This window comes from Ambystoma mexicanum, chromosome 7p (genome assembly GCF_040938575.1).
Source record: "Ambystoma mexicanum isolate Mex_15411 chromosome 7p, UKY_AmexF1_1, whole genome shotgun sequence".
NCBI lineage: Eukaryota > Metazoa > Chordata > Amphibia > Caudata > Ambystomatidae > Ambystoma > Ambystoma mexicanum.
The window spans coordinates 836,655,533-836,675,987 of record NC_090939.1 but is presented as its reverse complement, the minus strand read 5'-3'; the positions used below and the strand labels follow the sequence as shown (position 1 = coordinate 836,675,987).

General features: G+C 43.6%; 1 protein-coding gene across 2 annotated transcripts in view; it reads right to left on the bottom strand.

Moving 5' to 3' along the window:
• Positions 1-20,455, bottom strand: part of NALCN (sodium leak channel, non-selective) — a 3,431,684-nt gene that overhangs the window by 819,133 nt on the left and 2,592,096 nt on the right. The window lies entirely within an intron of this gene.

Below are 20,455 nucleotides of genomic sequence, written 5' to 3'. Positions count from 1 at the left end.
CACTGATGTCTAAGTAAAGGGGATAGAGAAGTCTATCTCTCCCATTTAATGAAATTCTTGTGTTCCAATGCTGAACTGAACCATATCGGTTGTGAATCTGAGTATCACAGATGTCAATTAGAACAGCCTTAACCACAGGGTGTAGGCCAACACAACAAACACTGCAGGGTTTCCTCATTTTATTACTCCCTAATTTTTCACTTAAACACTGAAGGGTTTTCTGTGAATAATTAAAATGTATTCCTTTTTTCTTTGCATTCACTTATTTTTGAATGTCACAGGAGTTCAAGGTTGTTCTTGAGCTCAAATGGTCGACCGGTTTCAGCAGGTGGCATCTTACTCAATCCGCTTTCTTCAGGACCCAAGTTCAGAGTACATAATGTTATTCAATATGTTCAGGACAGTAGGGTTTTCATGACCTTTAATGGGAGACATAATTTACAAAATGCTAACCAGTCTAAATGTCCTTCTGTGATTCTCATCTAGTATTGATTTCTTAGTGTTTCAATTTTCCTACTTTGTACCCACCATTCATTTTTCAGAGGGTGCTTGTCCAGGAATGAACATCTCAGTGTTTCAATTTTCCATGCACTGGAGGAAGGGAATGAGACTGTTGAGTTCCCACAGAACACTGGTCCTGGCACCAGAGCCACACTTGTAGCTGCTGACACCACCGCCATCACCTCTATCACAGTCTCCACCACCACCTCTGCAGCAGTAGCCACAGTTTTATCCACCTGTAGGTTGAGGTTCTGTTATCCACAATCTCAGAAAACCGCCCTGGTGTCCATGAGTGGCCAAATGACAACAAACACACCTATTTTCTGTCTCCTCATACTGCCCGGTCCCACTTTGCATTTGCAGTATTATGTGGGAGAGGGGAAATCTGCACAGTGGGTGAGCACACAATCAACCACCATCATGTGGCCCAGTGGGCAAGAGGAGGACATGGAAAACCAAGCCACACCCACCAATGTTAAATATATATTGCAATATGGGAATAATGATGATGATGATGTGGACAACACACAATATGCCCCAGCTGACCCAGACATGGCAAGAAATAAGGCATTGTCTCTCCTGCTAACAAACCATCCACCTTGGGAAATGCCTTGCAGGATATTGGGCACTTAATTCAGGTGATAGAAGAACAGCAGAGTGCCTATGACAGGCTGGTAAGGCCACTGGTGGTGCCAAGAATGTTGCTGAGGTGAGGGAGGTGGCATCAGATATCCACCATATGCAGAAGAAGGGTTAGTGCAGAATCCAGGCTCTCTACAGGGCAGTACATTAACTGGCTGATTCATTGACTTGCCAAGTAGGAAGCTGTAGGTGAATCTGTTGAAGATTATTCTGGTATTTGCCACTGTGTTCCGCACCCTTGAATATTACCCTCTCAGGTTGCTTTGGAGCTTGCAAAGAACCAATGATACCCTCTACTGGGAGGTCCTCCTCTAGCTCCTAAAGTCTTCCAGAGGCAGCAGCCCTATCAGGAATTTCCACAGTGAAGTTGGACTCCCCCCCACCTCCCAGTCTCTCTGGACTTTTTAATATAAGGTGACCTTAACATAGAGGGCATGATGAGTATTGGGTTAGGAACAGGGAAGGGATATGATTGGTGATGGTTTAGGGGGGTTAAGGTTGTGATAGATGTTAGGCAACAGCGAAATATGTGCTCACTTTCGTGGGGGGTGGCGGGCAGTGCAATGTGGGAAAAAGCTTTGTCCCCCACAATGTTGGGTCAGAAATCTTGTGAAACTGGCTCTGATATCAATGGTTTCTGGTGTCTTGTTGAAGGGATGTCTGAATTGACATGTGGAAGGAGGGCCCGCAACAGCTGGCTCAAGAACACAGAAAATGAAGGCCAGGGCATGCCTTGGCGCTCTCACAGTCTCACACTGTGTGTCGGAACGCCCCTATCAGTAGCGTATGGTGAATTATTTAATTGGAGGGACGTCAATGTTTCCCACAAATATGCGAGGGAGCCCAACGCAACCAAGAAGGATTCAGGAGTTCAGGAGTTCTCCCCAGAGAAAATTTAAAAAAAGAATAATGGGTTAAAACAGTGCATTGTACAACACACTTAAGGGGAAAAATTAATTAAAAAGCCACAGTTTGCAATTGGTTTTGTAGAGTAACACGTGAAAAATAAAAACAATAGATGGAAGTCACCAGCAGTGCACAGGAACATTTTCCAACATATTTTCATGAACTCTGGTGCTCATATTCAAAAGGGTTGTGGGGGTGCTTAGAGGTCTGGGTTACTTATGGGAAAATTGGTTGGGTAAGTGCTGCAAGCAAACACTGGCATGCCGACTGAGACACCCGTGCAGCCGAGCCCAGCAGCATACACATTTACATTTGTGTTGGGATGCATGACCCTGCCACCTCTTCACCAGCTCAGATACACTCTATCAGTCTTGAGCCATTAGTCAGCTTAATGAACTCTGTTCTGTGACCTTGATTTACAGAAAAATGGATGAGGCGGAGGTTGACTAAGAGTGATCAGTTCATCCATTCTGTCTAGAAAATTGCCTATGTGTGTGTCCGTGGGTCTGTGGCTTCATAGTGAACTGCTGCACCATTCACAGTTAATTCTAGGCTATAGCACTGTAGTATTAAGCCAACTAATTGTGATAGGCCCCAAGCAGAGATCACTGCCGAGCTGGACCTGGTATGAGGGATGGCATGAGGAATGACTATGAACTATGGCATCAGGGTCCAATGATACAGTGGGGCACTAGGATCTAATGATGTGTCATGGTAGCAGAAACATTCCTTAGCCTTGTATGTAGAATGCAATTCCAAACTATGGTCAATGACATGATATTCCAACTAAGTCCAATGCCAAGTAATTGCACAAGTGCTATTGTTAAGTTGTGGTATTAGGGTAAAGCAAAACCATGGTACCATGACTGATGGCAGACAATGTTACCAAGGCTTTATAAAGGGCCCCTGAGAGCCAATACCAAGACACGGTATGAGAGCCAATGCTTGGCCTAGGTATTAGAACTGAAGCCACGTCATATCCTGTATGCTGAGTCATGATTCCAGGAGCAATGCAATCACATATTACCAGGATGCAATACAGAGAGAGGCCTGTCACCAGACTCACTAGTGAGCTATGAATCCAGATAATATACCTAGCCATGTAATCTGGATCGACGGCCAAGCCATGGTATTTGGGATCATGGAGGTCCCATCCTAAATCTTCTCAGAAATGCCAAGCCTGTGTACCCATGCCAATGCCAACCTATTGCAATTTGGCCAAATGCCAAGTCATGTTAGCAGGACCAACCAATGCCTGGATCTGTCAGCATAGTCCAAGGTCGCTGCCACACGATAGTACCAGGACCTAAGTACAAGCCATTATACTGAAGCCTTTCCGCATGCCATTTCAAGGCAGCAGGGCCGATGATGAGCAGGGCAGGCACCATGGCCCAATGATGTGACAAGAGGTGATAGAGTAATAGCAGCAGGGAAAGAAACATGAAATCCAAAGTGGAGAAACTTTCCGGAACAGGATTTCTAGGTCTGGCTGGTTCTCAGTAAATATCTTTTTTTATTATTTTGTAAATATATTATGTTTAAATTATACAGAGATTGCTTAATACATTTGTATTTCTGAATTTCGTTTTTATGCTCTATTATTTTTTCAAAAGTGCCTTTCAAGGCTCCGTAAAAATGTTCCCATCCGAGGGACCGTAGCTTGTTCAGAGTGTTTTCGTCACGGTGAGTCTTCCCCCACATTAAATTTCCAGGAAGGCAAACCCACAATTGTCGCAGACTCTCCGGGTCATCCATCCGGCCCCACGGGGTGTATTAGGGTCAGGTCAGCCTGTAAGGCCTTTTATGCTTTGGGTGACTGGGGCAAGGCATGGTGACCTGTATGTTCTCGATACTTTGCTGGGTTCCCTTAAGCTTGAATACCCACCCTGAGGTATGCAAAGGTTTCTTTGTTGGTTCCCCCATACCATGACATTTAAGGAATATTGTGAATGGAGGATAGCACAGGGGCAATGGGCTGATCTTGGAAGCAAGACCACGCAGAGCAACAGAGGTTTGAATCCCAGATCCGTGCTTAGAAACCAAACTCAGGTATGGTATTAGGCGCATTATAAAAAACAATGATATAAATAAATCAATATCGCGGCTCGGTTGTCCTGACCAAACATTTAAATTTGGCTTGATCTGACGCCTGCCCTAATACTTCTAAAGAGTTAGGCCAGAAAAGTACAGTGCCCACTGACAACAATACAGAGGGCCTCATGCCCCACATGGCTCATAAACCAAAAGGGCATAATAACCAAGAACCAATTGATAACTTGGAGGCCCATGGTAGGACTCACAGGTTTGAGCCACCATCTGACTTCCCCCACCACCCCCAAAAGAGGTCCTATTATAAACTCAGTTTCCCTACTCCCCTCCAAACAGGAACACTGTCACTATGGGCCAATCATAGCAACTACACAGCCACAAAAAAAGGGCAGGAACCCTATTTTGACACAACAAGACAATACACCTACTCCTGCGTTAGTGAATGCTAACACCAGGCACCTTAAATGGGCTTTGATCAACACACGCTCCATACCCGCAGAAATGTACCACTTGCTAAAGGAGTCTGACTTGGACCTCTTAGTCAACACAGAGACCTGGCTTGGAGATTACTTTGGTCCCCCTATCACAGTCACTTGCCAAAAGGCTACTGTATTGTCTTTCAGAATAGGACTGAGTGCAGAGAAGGAGGGATTGCACTGATCCATCGGGACGCTCTTACAGTAAAAACACACTTAGCATTAGGAGGGCAGAACGTGGGAACGTTAAAAGTGACTGTTCATCCATGTCCAAAGAGGAATCATTATTCATCGACCATCTAAATGTGACTCTTTGTTCAAACTTCAGTGATCTCATTTTCTCTCAATCCAAAATGAACACCCTGCTTATTTTCCTGGGTGACTTTAGCCTGGATTTCCATGACGCAGAAGATGCCATAGCTTCCCCACTCACACAAGAACTTTCAGTCTGTGGTTTGCCCTATTTGGATAACCCACAAACTCTCATAAAGGGGCACTCAATGGATTGGATTTTCTCTCTAAATGTAAATCTGTTCGATTCGGAAAATAGATGGATGGACTGGACTGATCACGCCATCCTCTTTTTCCCCTCCTCTATGCCTGCAATACCGAGACCACTCCCTAGTGACCAAAAACAGTGTATTTTATATTTGTTTTTATTTATTGTGATTTAATTTAAACATTTTAACTTTTCACACAATACATCCATCATAAAATCAAAAGGATGGTATCCTTAAAATAAATGAAACCTTTCCCACAATACATTGCTTGTGAAAACCATCATTTAGGAAATCTCATTAAAGAGGGGAACATGGGGCAAGGAAAAGAAGGAAGGATAATCACACTTACATTTCAGACATATCGTACATTTAATGGTTCAAAATCTTTAAGGTGTCTTTAAGTTTGATCTTCATCTACAACAGAGGTAGACATGAGAGGCTTATCCTTCTCCACCAGGATCCTAAAGTGACATGTGCATGATCTCAACATGGTATCTAAAGGAAGGCAGAATGCTCCTACAACAATAGCAAGTGCACAATATTGCTTATTGTTTGTGGCAGTTTGTGAGGAAACCTCACCCCTGATTAATAGATAAGTACCAAGGTGTTGTGCAAAAGTGTTAATACCCAAAATGTACATGCAAAGGTAATAACCCTGTTCTATAGATTCTGCCAGCGTGGCAAATATCTCCTGAAGAAATGTTCCCAGGGCCAAGGCTAAAGACAATTGTTTGGTGTACATACATCTGGATCACAGCTGTTCTCTACACAGGTATTCTTCCGAGTGGACTACGCGTAGGACATCTTTTCTCCTAAGTAGCTGTAAAGCATTAAACTCTATTACCCAGTGCTTTAAATGTTCCTGTGTGTCTGTTACAGAGTCAACAAAGGCTCTCCGAATTGATTTAATTTCCTAATCAGTGCCGTATACTCAAAAGTGTTCAGGATGAAATAGAAAACTATTTAATATCCAGACAACTGTAAATGTACGGCTTACAACCGGAACCCGGTGTTTGAGAACATAGCCAGAAGTTCCATATGGTCGGATGACAGACATTTCAACCCTGATCAAATGTTACAATTCTAAGATCAAATCTACCATTGAGTCGATTGCCCCTTTGAAAACCAAAACCATCCAAACAAAACGCCTAGGAAATCCATGGTTTAATTTGGAAGCGGAGGCAAAGAAATCCAAGCTCATTAGAGAAGAGCTCAAGTGGAGAAGAAAACCAAACCCACCAAATTGGATAAGCTTGAAATGCCTAAGAGCGGAATATAGAAAACCAAGAAAAAGCTTTTGACACAGAAGATGACATCTTCAGCCCATTCATCAAAACCATTTTTCAATTTATTACATGAACAAACCAACGCAGGCCTGATATGCGGCACTTCTTTCTTTTACTCCAATGGTCAATGCAATATAATGCAAACATATTTAATACCTTAATAAGCGACATTGGGGAAGATATTTCTGCTCTGCTTTCCATATTAGGAGCACAAAGCAAAATACCGGCTGTTACACCCGATAGTTTATCAGCAATGTCTTTTTCACCATTACTACACTCTAAGACACCATCACAGATTCTTCACCTAGCGGTACGCTGCACCACCGCGCCACCCCAAGAGCCAAACAGTTTCATCTGAAAGATCATGAATATCATAACCAGTCTCAATCCAACAAACTGCCCCAGTGACCGGTGCAAGCCAACCAAATTAAAAACAGTCCAAAGGTGCTGCCGCGCGTCATTGCAAAAATCATAACCATGTCATTCAAAGTCGCAAATATCCCCGACAACGTGAAATGGGTATGGGTGCGGCCACTACTGAAAAAAAGTTCCTAGATCCAGACATCGAAACCAACTGCAGGTCATGTCCTATTTCTGCTAAAAAATACTAGACAAAGCCACTAAGCAACTGAGCAACAGCTACAAACTCACTGGGAAAACAAGGTTCTGCCCTGGGATTGGCAATCTGGTTTCCGAGCATTCAGGAGTACAGAGATGGCAGAGAAAAATGTTTTCATATACATAAAAACAATACACAGTATTTTAAAATACTGTGTATTGTTTTTATGTATGTGATTTTTTTTAGATTTAATAAAATCTGTTCTTTAAGCAAATATACGAGTGGTTAATAGATATATGGTTCCAAAATAATGTGTTTGAATTTTGTGTAGCAGCATAAATTAAATTGTGTTAAAATTGTGTGTAAACCAAATGATAGAATATCACCCAGCCTGACCTCTATCAGCATAGAGAGAGGTCATCTTTTCCTCATTTTTGCTATAGTTAATTTATTATTGTTCTCCCGTTGCGAGAAATTGATCCCCGTTATTAAAACATATTGGGAGATTAGCTTTGTTGAGGTAACTTTGAGGTGGGGTCAAATGACATCACTTCCGGTGATGTAATCAGAGGTCAAGGGTCGTGAGGCGAGGGGTGGGCCACTTTTTTGAGGCAAGGGTGGGCCACTTTATTAGGTGACCGGGACTATTTCTTGTCCCATTCCGATCCTACAGAGAAGCAACCTGTAATGACCGACCGCAGGCATACTGTAGGAAATTTAAACAGCGCCTTTTACCCAACATATTTTGTAGAGGAGAGAATCCAGATTATGTCTGCTTTCTTACCACTGTCTGCTTTAAATATCTGTACAATCTAAATGAAGCTCACTCACTGGAAAACATTCTGATTAAAAAATAAGACAAACAGGTATTTGCTGAACAAATGCCGCCGTTGACTAGCATATGGTTGTTTGCAATTCATGTCGTAGATGAATGGCTCCGGGAACAGGCGAGCCCGCTAGAGATCTCTCCTTTAATCATAAATGCCAGCTGAGCAGCTGACGTGATGTTGTCAGACCTTGCGTTTCGGTGGTATTCCCCATCTGCCTCACACGCTGTGGGTCTACTCCGAGACGGTATACAGGACACAATTCTTTTCATAATTGCTATTCACTATTTAAAATGAGCAGACCTCCCAGCATTAGGATATGGGGGCGGTCCGATTTGCTTTTCGGCAGCATTCCCGCATGCCTCGCGTACTGTGGGTCTACTCCGAGAGGGCATATAGGACACAACTTTATTCATAATCGCTATTCACTGTTAGACATTAGCAGACTTCCCAAGACTAGAATTTGGGGACGGTCTTACTGCTGGGGGGGTTCGTGGACCCACCAAACAGTAATATTCCATATGTTCCTTCAGAATGACAGATAGATATCAGAAAGATCTTTACTGACTCTCATTATATTGAAATGTTTCCCATACATTTTCATTTTGGATATCCTAAACAACTCATTAGATTGTATCATTGCAGGGGTCAATGGATATAACCATACTCTGCGTTGCTGTCGCGGAGGATGCTAAATAAATATGCAATACAGGTAACAAATCAGCTACACCATCTTTTGCTTTGCTTTAGCGTTTTTTTTTTTTTAGAGTTGTCCATTGTTGCTAGATATTCTATAAAAACGTGCTTGTTAAAATCTTAACCAGAAATCTTTATTAAATTGAGAGACAATTAACTCTGACCCTCTGAACTATGGGTGTTCGGATAGCTTGCTGAATACTTTTATGAACGTCTATGTTTTTCTTCGATGTTATAGTTGAAGCCACATCGTTTATTTATTTATTTATTGTGAATTTGTAAGGTGCTTATGCATCAAGTAAATTGTGTTTCAAAGTGCCCGCAGCACAATGGGGAGGGAACGTGGGAAGGACAGGCAAATATAACACAATGAGGAGAACCAAAACCTACTCGTCCTTGTGAGCAGCCTGAGCATTCATAAAGCTAGAGTTTTTTTTCCAGTTTTGCTTCAGAGAGAAATGTATTTATTTCCTAAATGTAAATCGTCATTTTAGGAATTGAGCTCGACCTGTTGCTTGTGGATATCTTACATGAGCAGTGCTGGTGGAAAAGAGAGAAAGAAATGGAGACCAACAACATGCAATACCTTCGCTATTAATTGATATCAAGTTAGGAACTTTCATTATAAAAGGGCAACCACCTGACAGTGGCTTTGGTTGTGGTCACATAGAAGGCTACCCATCAAACATTAAAAAAAAAAGCTAATAATAAAAGACAGTTAACAAGACATGTCCACTTGAGATGCATTTTCGTCCCTACATTGCAGGACGTGGAACCTGAAGTCATGTTATCCACTCTCAACTTTGACGATGAAGCTCCTGAAAATGACTTTTTCTCATTCCGCCTCAAACTGCGACTAGATAAACAACATCTGTTGGATGGCACATTTTTAAATATGCATTTCCTCCCGAGATACTGGATTTTGTAGTCTGCTTTGATCTAGGCAATGCACAGCATATTGTATCAGCTATCTGTTTTTATAACTATTTACCTCATTCGTGATTTTTTAGAATCAATTTTCGATGATGACTTTTCGTCACTGTTTTTCATGATAAACATTACCTTTGAGTTCCGTTTTGAAGAATTTTCATCACATTGTTTTGACGAATAAGGGCTTGATTCATGGAAAAATGCACATTGATGCCGCAAAGGCTGTGCGCCCAAAACAACTTTGCGCGTCCCTGCGCGTATATGATTTCCTGCACAAAGTAACCCTATGCACAAGTCACTGACACGACACACCCCCACGCATAGCAATTCCAGCTGCATATACAGACCTTTGCATACTCCTCAACTGTGAAGTAATGCAACCCGGCAATACTGCATGCAAACCCCTACAACCAAGGGAGCACCCCGACAACACTACATATGGTCCCCCGTAACTATTCAAAGAACCCCCTCAACATGCGTACCATGTATCGTAAAGGTAGACATTACCCAGTAAATATGCGTGCAAACCCCTGTAAACTGCATCTGCACACCTCTAGACTGCTTACATGCATCCCTAACTTCAATCAAAACGCTGTCTGTGTGCACGCACCCCTAAATCCAAGTTCCGATCTTACCTTAGCGCAGTCAATCCTATGTGCATGGGTCTTTACGCCTGCCTTCGGGTGGCGGTTGGCTCTCTAGCTGTGCGTGGTGATTTTCCTGATGTAATGTTGCACGGTCACATCCATGAGTACGCTTGGTTCAGCGCAGTCGTGGGCGTGTGATAGACTTGCCCGGGCCGTCCCTCGAGATGCCAACAATTTGCCTTGTTCTTCCTCATTGTGCATGTTCTGCATAGGCCCAACTTACCCTCTGCGTGGAGTCTCGGATAACGTGCTCCACGCTACGCAGGGACACGCAAGACCTGCGCAAAGGCCTCACAGTGTATAGATTTTTCCAGCAAAGTTGATTCCATGAATCGATGAAGGGGGGTTTTCCACACAGTTTTACACCAAAAAGTATTCCACGAATTAGCCCCTTAGTGCCCCCTTTATTGCATATTTCTATTTTTTCTATTATTTTTCCTCTTTCCTTTTTTGAACGGTGTCCCCTCCTCCTTCCCTGACTACACCCGTTTGATTATTTGTTCTTAGAACATTAACTTATTTTCCTGCTTGTTTTCTTTAACCTCCTATTTAAGAAGCTCCAGCTACTTTATCACATTAGCACTCCTACCCTAAGCATACCACTAGGCACAACACTCCCACCCTAACCCTAACACTAAGCCTGAGCTCAACTCTAAATCTAATACCCTAAGCTTAACACTCACACCCTGTCCATCCTTTTAACTTTACCAATCTTTAATGTCCGATCCCTTCCCTTTCTCACAATAATAATCTAACACAAATGTCCTTTTAATGTCCTGTGTTTTTTCTTTTCTTTTTCCTTTTTGTCTTCTTGGCCATGCAACATCATGGCCAGTTAACATGCTGTTGGTAACTTGTACAGTCTTCCACATTGGTCTTATTACCAATTGGACAGAAAGATATTGTGATAAGAAGGTACTGCTATGCATCAAACCTAAAACTAACAATGCTAATTCTGTGATATTCTTTTTAAAATGGCCTTCTGCCTTTTGCTGCCGCCTCAGACATGCCTTTAGGGCATAGGACAATGCTCGACGTGCAGGCCCAGCATGGTAGTGTCGGGCAGTTTTTTGGTCAATGTGGGGCAGTTTTGTGACCAAGGTTCACCAATTTCATGAGACACTTTTTTGAGAAGCTAATATGTCTGACCAGTGTGACTGAACAAATATTCTTACACATTTTCAATTTTCAAAACATTTGACCCCAAAACTCCCCCTTGGTAAGTACTCAAATGATCTATTACCAACCCCCACCACTCAACTATCCATGTCTAATGGTCTGAAGAGGCTGTGTGGAGAGGCTGTGTGGAGCATCCTGAAATGGCCCGGTTGCCCTCTCCAAAGGGGGGCTCTCTGGCAGTGGTAAAGGCACCGCGTAAAAAAACTTCTGAGAAGATCAGCTGTAGGCTGGTCTGCATCTGTGATTTTCTGCGAATGCTCCCCTTGGCCTGTAACACTAATTTAGCACCTGGAACCGAAAGTGCCTGGGAGCAGAATAGCATTATCATGAGTATGCTCTCATGCAAAAGTAAACCCACACAGTCAGCACCCATGTGGTTATGCAGGGTTTGCACAACGGACGATACACACCTTGCATACTGCTGTGTGGTGCATGGGGCTTCTTTATGGAATACCCTTTACATGTCTATAACATGTGGATTATATCACAGCTATGCAGAAACACATTTTCTGGAATGCACTGAGACCCGTATTTTATAAGACACACAAGTAGCGCCTCATGCTACTGGTGCCTCAGATACATTTATCTCTTGAACATTAACTTTAAGTGGGGGTGGGATTTTTTGAATATGAACCAAAAATGATATGAGTCCAAAATCTTCAACATTACATAGCAGCTACGCTTTGCCATTATCTCAATGCAAACCCGCCTACTATAAAGAAGACATTGGGCCTCTTTATGAGGTGGACCAGTGCCGGTAATCCCTTACCGCCCTGCTACGAGTTCCCTTTGCGGGTCCTCCCTTAACGTCTGGTTTTTCCAGGCGTTAAGGACGGGACCTGCAAAGGGGCTCTAGAGCTAATAACTGTACCGCAATTTATGGTACCGTTATTAGCGCCTTCCCCATTCCCATTGAGCCCTAATGGGGGTTCAAATGGGAACGGGGAATGGCCCTGGTGAATGGGGAATTACCGGTCCTGCCAACCTTGGAATGGACCGGTAATTGCTCCATTCACCAGGGCGGAGTCGGAAAGAGTTTGGAGGCAGCAATGGCGCTAATAGCGCCATGGATACCTGCAACCTCGTAATGAGGCCCATTCTCTCCATCTCCATTGTGAAGGCCATCAAAGGTGAAGCAGTCACACACTCCTCAATGTCATCAATGCATCCCTCACATTGGGCACCTTCCCAGACGCACTGAAATTGCCATAGATCCGCCACTGCAGAAGAAACGGAAGGGTTTTGTATATCTCTGTCACCTTCACTTTCTGTAGCAGCCTGCAATGAGATGCCACAATGTATTTTCCTTATTTACGTTTGCTAACATATGGGGAGTTAGTTTGCTGTTGCACTAATTATACCTACAAAACCCGCACTCGACTCTGATGACGCGTCCAACTATGGCCCCACCATGCATCTATCCTTTCTCAGAAAACTGATTGAGACGACTGTCTCCATCCAGTTGCATGAAAGGATCACACAGCACAATCTCCTCTAGTACTGCCAATCCATTTGCAACTATGATGCAGATCAGAGACCACCAACATCGAAGTTATTGAGGACCCTCAAAAAATCCTGGACAACGCAGACCCTTGTTTACTCTGCTTCCATGGCCTCTCTGCTACCATTGACCACGAAGCCTTTCTTGACATCCAGATTGTGCACATGGGCTTCAACAGACCAGCCCTGCAGTTTTTCAGTCCTCCAATGCAGGGTTTGAACAGCCATCTTTAAGCCCCAAACGCTGAACTATACAGTATGCTGCAATTTTCTGAGCCTGATAGGACGCTTCACTGCAGCGACTTGGCCATTAACCATTCTCTAAGGCCTGTTGCCTTTCTGCTGAGGATGGCATGGAAGTGACAGTGGAAGTGTTTGGAAGCACAATATTGTGCTCTTTTGATCCAAAAAAATACCTTGAACCTTACACCTGTTATTCATTTTTTAAGGATACTAATGTTGGCTTAATAAACTTAGCTCACGTTGGTTGGCATCAAGGTCCGAACACACAAGAGCATGAACTTTTGTTCCCTAGGAACACCTTTTCCTAGCTTTTGAGCTTTTTGAGCTTTTGTTCCCTAGCGGACATGTTACAATTGGTTCTCGGGCCCAAATCGCCTCAAATGAGTTGCTCATGGCTTACCTTGGACATCCCGGCGGATAGCTCTCGAGTTAAGCTCTTGACTAAGACATGGGGCCAGCGTGCTCTTTTGCACGTTTGATTCCTGCTGCAGTAGTGACTCAGCCCTTAATTCTTCTGAGATCGATAAGGAGAGCACCATTACATTGGTAGTAATAACACCTGTATTTACAGCGCTAAGAAGCAGGAGGAATCTGCCATGAAGTGCTTTGTAAAAAACGAAACATTATTTTTATTGTTCTCTATACTAGCACTGTAAGTGGGGAATGGACAAACAAATCCGTCTAACAAGAGCAGTATCTGTCATATTTCTAGGCAGTCGACTGACCCAAATTAAAGGTCAGGTCCACTGTGTAGCAGCCTCCAGCCAACACAACCCCTCAGCTTTCTGTAACTTAGGTTCTTTACATCTCATCCTGCTGCAGAACCCTCCATTGTGGCACTTTAACACGGTAGAAGAGCCCTTTCTGGCACTTAAGCACTTTAAAAGGGCACTTCATCAATTTTATGACACATTTGCTATGTGATCATGTGTACTTTGAAACATTAGAGTCTTGTATTTGATTGTGATGTAATGTATATGTAAAAGTAAAATATGTTTTGTTTGGTATGATTGGTTGTAGTAATGTGATGGGTTGATAATTGAATTGCATAAAGACAAACTAAAAAAGTCGATGTCATTGCTTTGAAGTCTATGGACATAAGGCAAAGCCTTAATCAATGAAAACGTTTTTTTTTATATAAAAGATGTATTATGGATAGTTAGTCATGGGGATGGGACATTATATGGTATGTTGAAAACGGTATGCATACTTGGAGGCGGGGCCAGCCAAAAGCATGGTATTGGAGGCGGGGCCTGTCAAAACCATGGTAATGCAGGGCGAGCCAGATGGGGGCGTGTGGGGTCGGCGAAACAGGGCAAGGATTCAGTCTTCATTCAAAAAGGAATGTTTTTAAGTTTCTTTCAAAAATTGATAAACTAGAACACAGCCTTAGGTCAGGCGCAAGTGTGTTCCATAGGCGTGGTGACGAGAATGGAAAACATCAGTTTTTCACCAGTGTCAGTTTTGCCTTAGGGATGAGAAGTAGGCCCGAATTGTTTGATCTGAGGCTGCATTTAAGCAGGGCTGCCAGCTAGGCTGGACTCTTGACATACAAGCAGGCGTGACTTACCACACAAAAGAGGCCAAGGCTGCAGAGGTCTACCAGGAAATCTCCAGAGTTATCTATAGACCAGTCCACCCCTGTCTACAAGGGTGGAGTGGGCATCAGGCTCTACCCTTTCTCGTCCCTGATTTGAATAATATTTCAGACAGAAAACAGTTGCAATATTTTATGCCGCTGTTCTGTCGCTAGAGTAAGAGCCGTTCAATGGTAACTGGCAGGTGTGTTTCTCACCTGTGCTTTGCAGTCACCTCCATTGATAAATCTGTTCAAGGAGAATAGTCGAGCTGCCCACGAGAAAATGGCCATCACAGGATGCTGCTGCTGGCATGATAAGCTGGAGACAGCTGGAGTAGAGTGATTTCCAATATCAGTAAATCTCTAAACTGAGAAGGCCCCCGCCCCCAAACGGCAATACATGTACTTCTTTTGTATCAACAGTTATGGGCCAGGGACCTCTCGCCGCCTCTTGCTGTCCGCCAGCAGCTGAAACCCTAGGCAGAGAGGCACGTGCAGCAACTGAGGGGAGCCATCATCCGGTAAAAATGGTGTCCATCCGGAAGTATCCATGCTGCCGAATCCTCTGATGTGCATGCCTGGCTTTCAAGCAATCAGTTAATCTATGAGGACAACTGGGTGTATACAGTATTGCGAAACCAGAAGAATGTGTGAGGGCTGTTATGTGAAGGGAGGATAGCACAGGGGCAGCGCGATGCTCTTGGAAGCAAGACCACGAAGAGCAACTGAGGTTTGAACCCCGGATCCGCGCTTAGAAACCAAACTCAGGTATGGTAGTAGGCGCCTTATAAAAAGACAATCATTACATTTATTTATTTTATTTTTTGAAAAAGATCCTTTCCTGTTGAGGTAGCATCCCTATATTAGAAAACGTGAGCACGAGATGGATTGTTGCTCACAATATTCAATCTAAATATTACTAACTTTAAGAGCTCAGAGAAGGCCAACAATAAAGAAACAATGTTGCACAACCTCTTGATTGTGTAACCATTTAGGCATCATCTGGTGAACAGCCTTTCATTTGTCCTGTTTTAATGCCCTTTGTATGACTGGGCATTCACATACAATCTTAAAAGTGGTTTCAACACAGCCTGTACAGTGGAGGCCCCATTTAAGTCCTCATTCTGAATTGGTTGGGGACATGGAGGAAACATGCTGAAAAGCCCCTTCCGGGCCTCCGCCCGCGTCTGCCTTCTTCTGATGATGATTCCTTGAATAATGTGAGCACAGTACCTGCAAGGGATTGCCGCCCTGTACTGAGCACCCTCCCGTTGATTGGTATTCTGATCCCTTCAGACTGGCGGCTTGATTTCGACAGACGGCCCTGCCTGTCTATGCCAGGATAAACAGGCGCAGTCTGCACCAGTCAATAGGTATTGATGACCACCATTGCTGCTGCATTGCTGATCTTCCCGCGAGCCTTCACATGCACTGCAGCTCCCGTCTGACTCGCCGCAATGGTGTGGTGAAAGTTAACCACTTTCTGAGTTGGATATAGCCTATAACCTGACTTGTTTTAGCAAAGCAGCATCGATCACCACACCACTGGGCTGTCAAGTCTTGAAAATGAGGGTCAGGGCTGACTTTGGCTTGAGGGAAATATATTTGTATCTGGGCTCAGGTATTCAGAGTTGCCTGATGACATATTTCCATTTACAACGACCAGAAACCAGTTTCTTTCTGTGCAGGAGATAGAATGCAGAGCAGCTGTGGTGTGTTACAGGCGTTGGGTGTGGTTGCCTCGCCGTGGGAGTGAGGGAAGAGCTAGATGCCTGCTCCAACCGTGGAAGAGGAGAGACACACCTTAGCCAGGCTGGCTTCATAAACAACGCAGAATCACGCTTCAAACCACGCTTCAAATTGAAGAAATATGGGGACCTAATTTCAGTGAATGGGAACTGAGGACGTGGAATAATCTTCCACTGTCCATTAGACAGCTGCCTCCCACCACTCAGTTTAGGAAGGATCCTATAGCCTACTTGTTCGATGGAGGAGGAATCTAGGTTCCTCTGCCTTTTACTATCATTGATGCAGACCTTACCATCCCTTAATCCACTCTCTTAGCAGTCCATGTCGGTACTGTCATGTGTGCACTCTGAGGCCTGCTGGGGGCGAGTTAGCGCTTTATAAAAATTCTATAGAATAGAATAGAAAGGAAGGTAAGGGATCCACTGCACAACCATTTGACTGGGGGGCATCCACCTACAGGAGATTCCAGGCCCCCCTACCTACCTACTGGTGCAAATAGGATTCCGTAAACAGCCTGTTAAGAATAGTCAGGCTCTTGCCCCATTACACCACATAGAGTTCCCATTTACTGAAGCTCACCCAATTTTACAGGCAATCAGAATATTCATCCCACGGAGGTACAGAAAGGTCTGTGACCTATTTCTCTCCTGACTGGTTCAAGGTTAACTTCCTATGGGGTTTGTGCACCCCTTCAAATATCACCCCCCTTCCCTTATATGAATCTTCTGCTGTAATAGGCCTCCCACAAAGGTCACATCTTTAACTAAATCGAGTGTGCTGATGAAACAGGATTACAGAACCACACACAAACCCTGACAGAGCCTCCCTGATCCTTTTCTGCTTTGTGCTGAGACAGAGCTGAATGAGTGCAAATCAGCACAAAGGCACACACGTGTTAATGACCAGGCTGTTCTCCACTTCAAGGAGCATGACTGTATTAGTTAAGTGCAAAGCAGTACACAAATGCAGGCACGGTATTACTACACATTTGACTGCATTTAATGCAATCATTTTTAAAGGAAAATGCAGAAAACATTGGGTTAATAGTATGTTTCCGTGTTTTGTCAATTTCCAGCTCAAAAGGAGATTGGGGCCTGCCTTTTTCTTGACTTAATGGTTTCCATAATAACCAGTTTCCTTCTGCTGTCTCTGTTTTCCACTTTCACATTGAGGGACACGTGTCTCATTCAACTAGATTAAAGCTAAAACAGTGTGTAAGAGCTGGAGCGGGGAGTAGTGTGTGGACAATGGTTTATGGTCATTGCATTAAATTCGGTGCATCTAAATGCATTGAACATTTTTTTTTGGGGGGGTTACCCCACAAACCCGATTTTTACCCTTTAAAATCCTCCTAAACAAAAATTAACCCTTTAACCCCCAAAAACATGCATTCGATGCACAATTTTTTAGATGGAAAAAATGTGATGCAATTGCATTCGTTGGAATGGCATTAGATGCAATGACCAGATACCCTAGACAATGAGACCCAAGCAACCCGCTGAGCTGCAGGGTGGGATGACAGGAAATGAATGAATGAATTAGAAAGGAGGAGATGCATGTCTGCAACCAGGAGTGATTTCTGCATAGTGTCTGTGAAGGTCTGCATGGCTTGGTGACCATCGCAGATGCATTCTTCAGCCACTGAAGCAAACTCACTTTGCTTTCAACACTGTCCAAAACCTTTTCCTTCCACTCCTGAAGGATTTCCTAATGTGCACATAACCACAGAATTAAGTATGTCTTTTCTGTCTGGGGTAAATGGAAACAATCTCCAAGTGTAGTAAACAAGGCAGCCTTCTTTCTATATGTAAGGTTTCAATGCCAGGCATTCATTCCATGGCACATTTTTGTCCATTTGTATGGCAGAGAGGAGGGGCCGAACGCAACTTGCGTTTCCCCTGCCCCTTCCTCTCTGCCTTACACATGCTCCAGCATTCTGGCGATCCCTATGGGTCCGCCGGCTTTATGTGCCAGCACGAAGCAAGTTGCCACCTTAGGGATCCATTGTAAACGTTGCCTGCCTTGAGTACATGGTAGGTGGCGTTGACTTCATTTGCATGTTGTAGTGCAAAAGTGCTGGGCAAATGGCAGCGTACATGCTTGCAAATGAGTAAAATATGGCATTCGTGATCTGCCCACGTGTATGTCTACATGTAACAGGTCCTTGCCACTTAAATACAGGGAACTCAAAGACTAGCCCCTATGTGTCTACGGATCTGGAGTATTTGCTTAATTTTAACCAATTTCCAGTACGGGTGGCCAATTCCAAGAGGGTGTTCCAATAATTTATTTAAACAACATATTTACAGCAGTGACAAATAATGTAAAACTTTAAAAATGCTTTTTGTGGTCATCGACACTGTCAATTTGATGAAACATTTAATTGTTCCAGTTCCCCAATGCTCGCGGCAGAGCAAGGAGCTTTCGATTTTGATGAGACGCGTCGATGATGTAAGGGTCACAAGTAATCCAGAACATCAATTACACAACGATTCACATTGTTGACGTGAGCATTCCATGACTTTTGATCTGCATCCCAATGCAATTCCTTATCTTTCATCATTTAACTCATTCACAAATGCAACATGTCTCAGGACCGTGACTGTCTCTTTAACCAGCCACACCCAAACAGGCCATTTATGTATTGCCAGAATCAAATATGCATGTCCCTTACTAACAGAGTGTCATACAATTATGCCAATTCCTGACTATGCGTTCGACCCATTGATTGTGAAGGAGGATATTCAGTTAGAGTGTTCCACAACAGCTGAATCGTCTCACAGCTTCCAGGTCGAAACCACTGTCATTGTCCTGCCTTCCATCTGGAAGAAAGTAATCTCTGCAAGGGATTCTGGTCCATGCAGTTCACTGTTATTTCAATGGCCCTTCCCAACTGTTTTATTTATAAACATAAGCTCCCTTCTGTCATTTTGTCCATCGCAAAGGGGATTCTCGGAAGATAAGCACTGTATCCAAAAGGTTTCTCTTTTCTTCAATTGTTGAGGGTCTCCTCTGCAGGGATTTCTATGGATAAGCTCCAGGAGTCTACATTTCAATTGAGCCACTGTGTGCTGATTTGAATTGAAAAGTCATATCTCTGATTATTTAATAGTGCTGTTACAAATAGATGAATTTGGCTTATTTATGCATGCACGCAATGTTCTGGTGGTATCGGACCACATATGCCATTGCACATGAGCATCAAGTCATGCATATTAAACCTTTGCTCATGCAGGTTGCAGCTGACTTTGCCTCCTCATCCTTTGGATGTGAAAAAAAAACATATACTATGAACCCAGAACCTCTGAGAGCACTAAAGCTACATGATCCAGTAGAAGCTCTCATGGTTTGGGGACTTGACTTCTAAGTGCATGGAGAGAGAGCAATGTCCAAGGCCTATTTCTATTTCAGATTCACAAAAAGTGAAGCTTGGATAACACATTGATGCTAATTGATGTAATGTAATATAAAGTAAATGGTTAATTTAATGTAATCAGTAAGCCGAATGATGGTTTGCTGATTTTGTTTTAAACCAATAAATATTTAAATAAAAAATAAAAAATGTGTGCTTTGAGAGTGTGGAGCTCCAAAACCTGTATGTGCATCCTAGCATCTGCATTGCCATGCTCCAGCTAGTAGTTGTGCATGAAGAACCACAGGTTGACCTGATGCATCTATATTTATAAAACTCAAAATATGTTTGTGGGTGCATGGTTTGGCAAAGCGTTTCTTCCTTGTACAATTCCACACCGTTTCACCAATCTGCACCAAATTCTGCATAGTCACCTGTTCGGACCCTCTGGACATTACTGGCTACATGACATTTGGACACCTCACCCTTCTCCCCAGATTTCAGCACCTTCACACAAGAGACCGTAGCCTGAAATCAGCGAAACAGCAATGCAGTCATCGACGGACTGATCTTGACATGAGGAACACAACCTGAGGTCCCTATCAGACCTCGAAAACCACGTTCCAAGGCCCTAGGATGCATGGTTTCTGGGATATTTGGACAACAATGCACCACAAAGAACTGCACCATGCCATGGTGAGGCGGCAGGTGGGGAGAGAGCACAGAATGTCCCAGTATGCAGCAGCACACCAACTCTCGCCTCTCCCGAACGTCTGCTTCGGGGTATGTCAGCTGGCCACACGCTCCCATTTTCAGTGCAGTTTACTTCAGAGT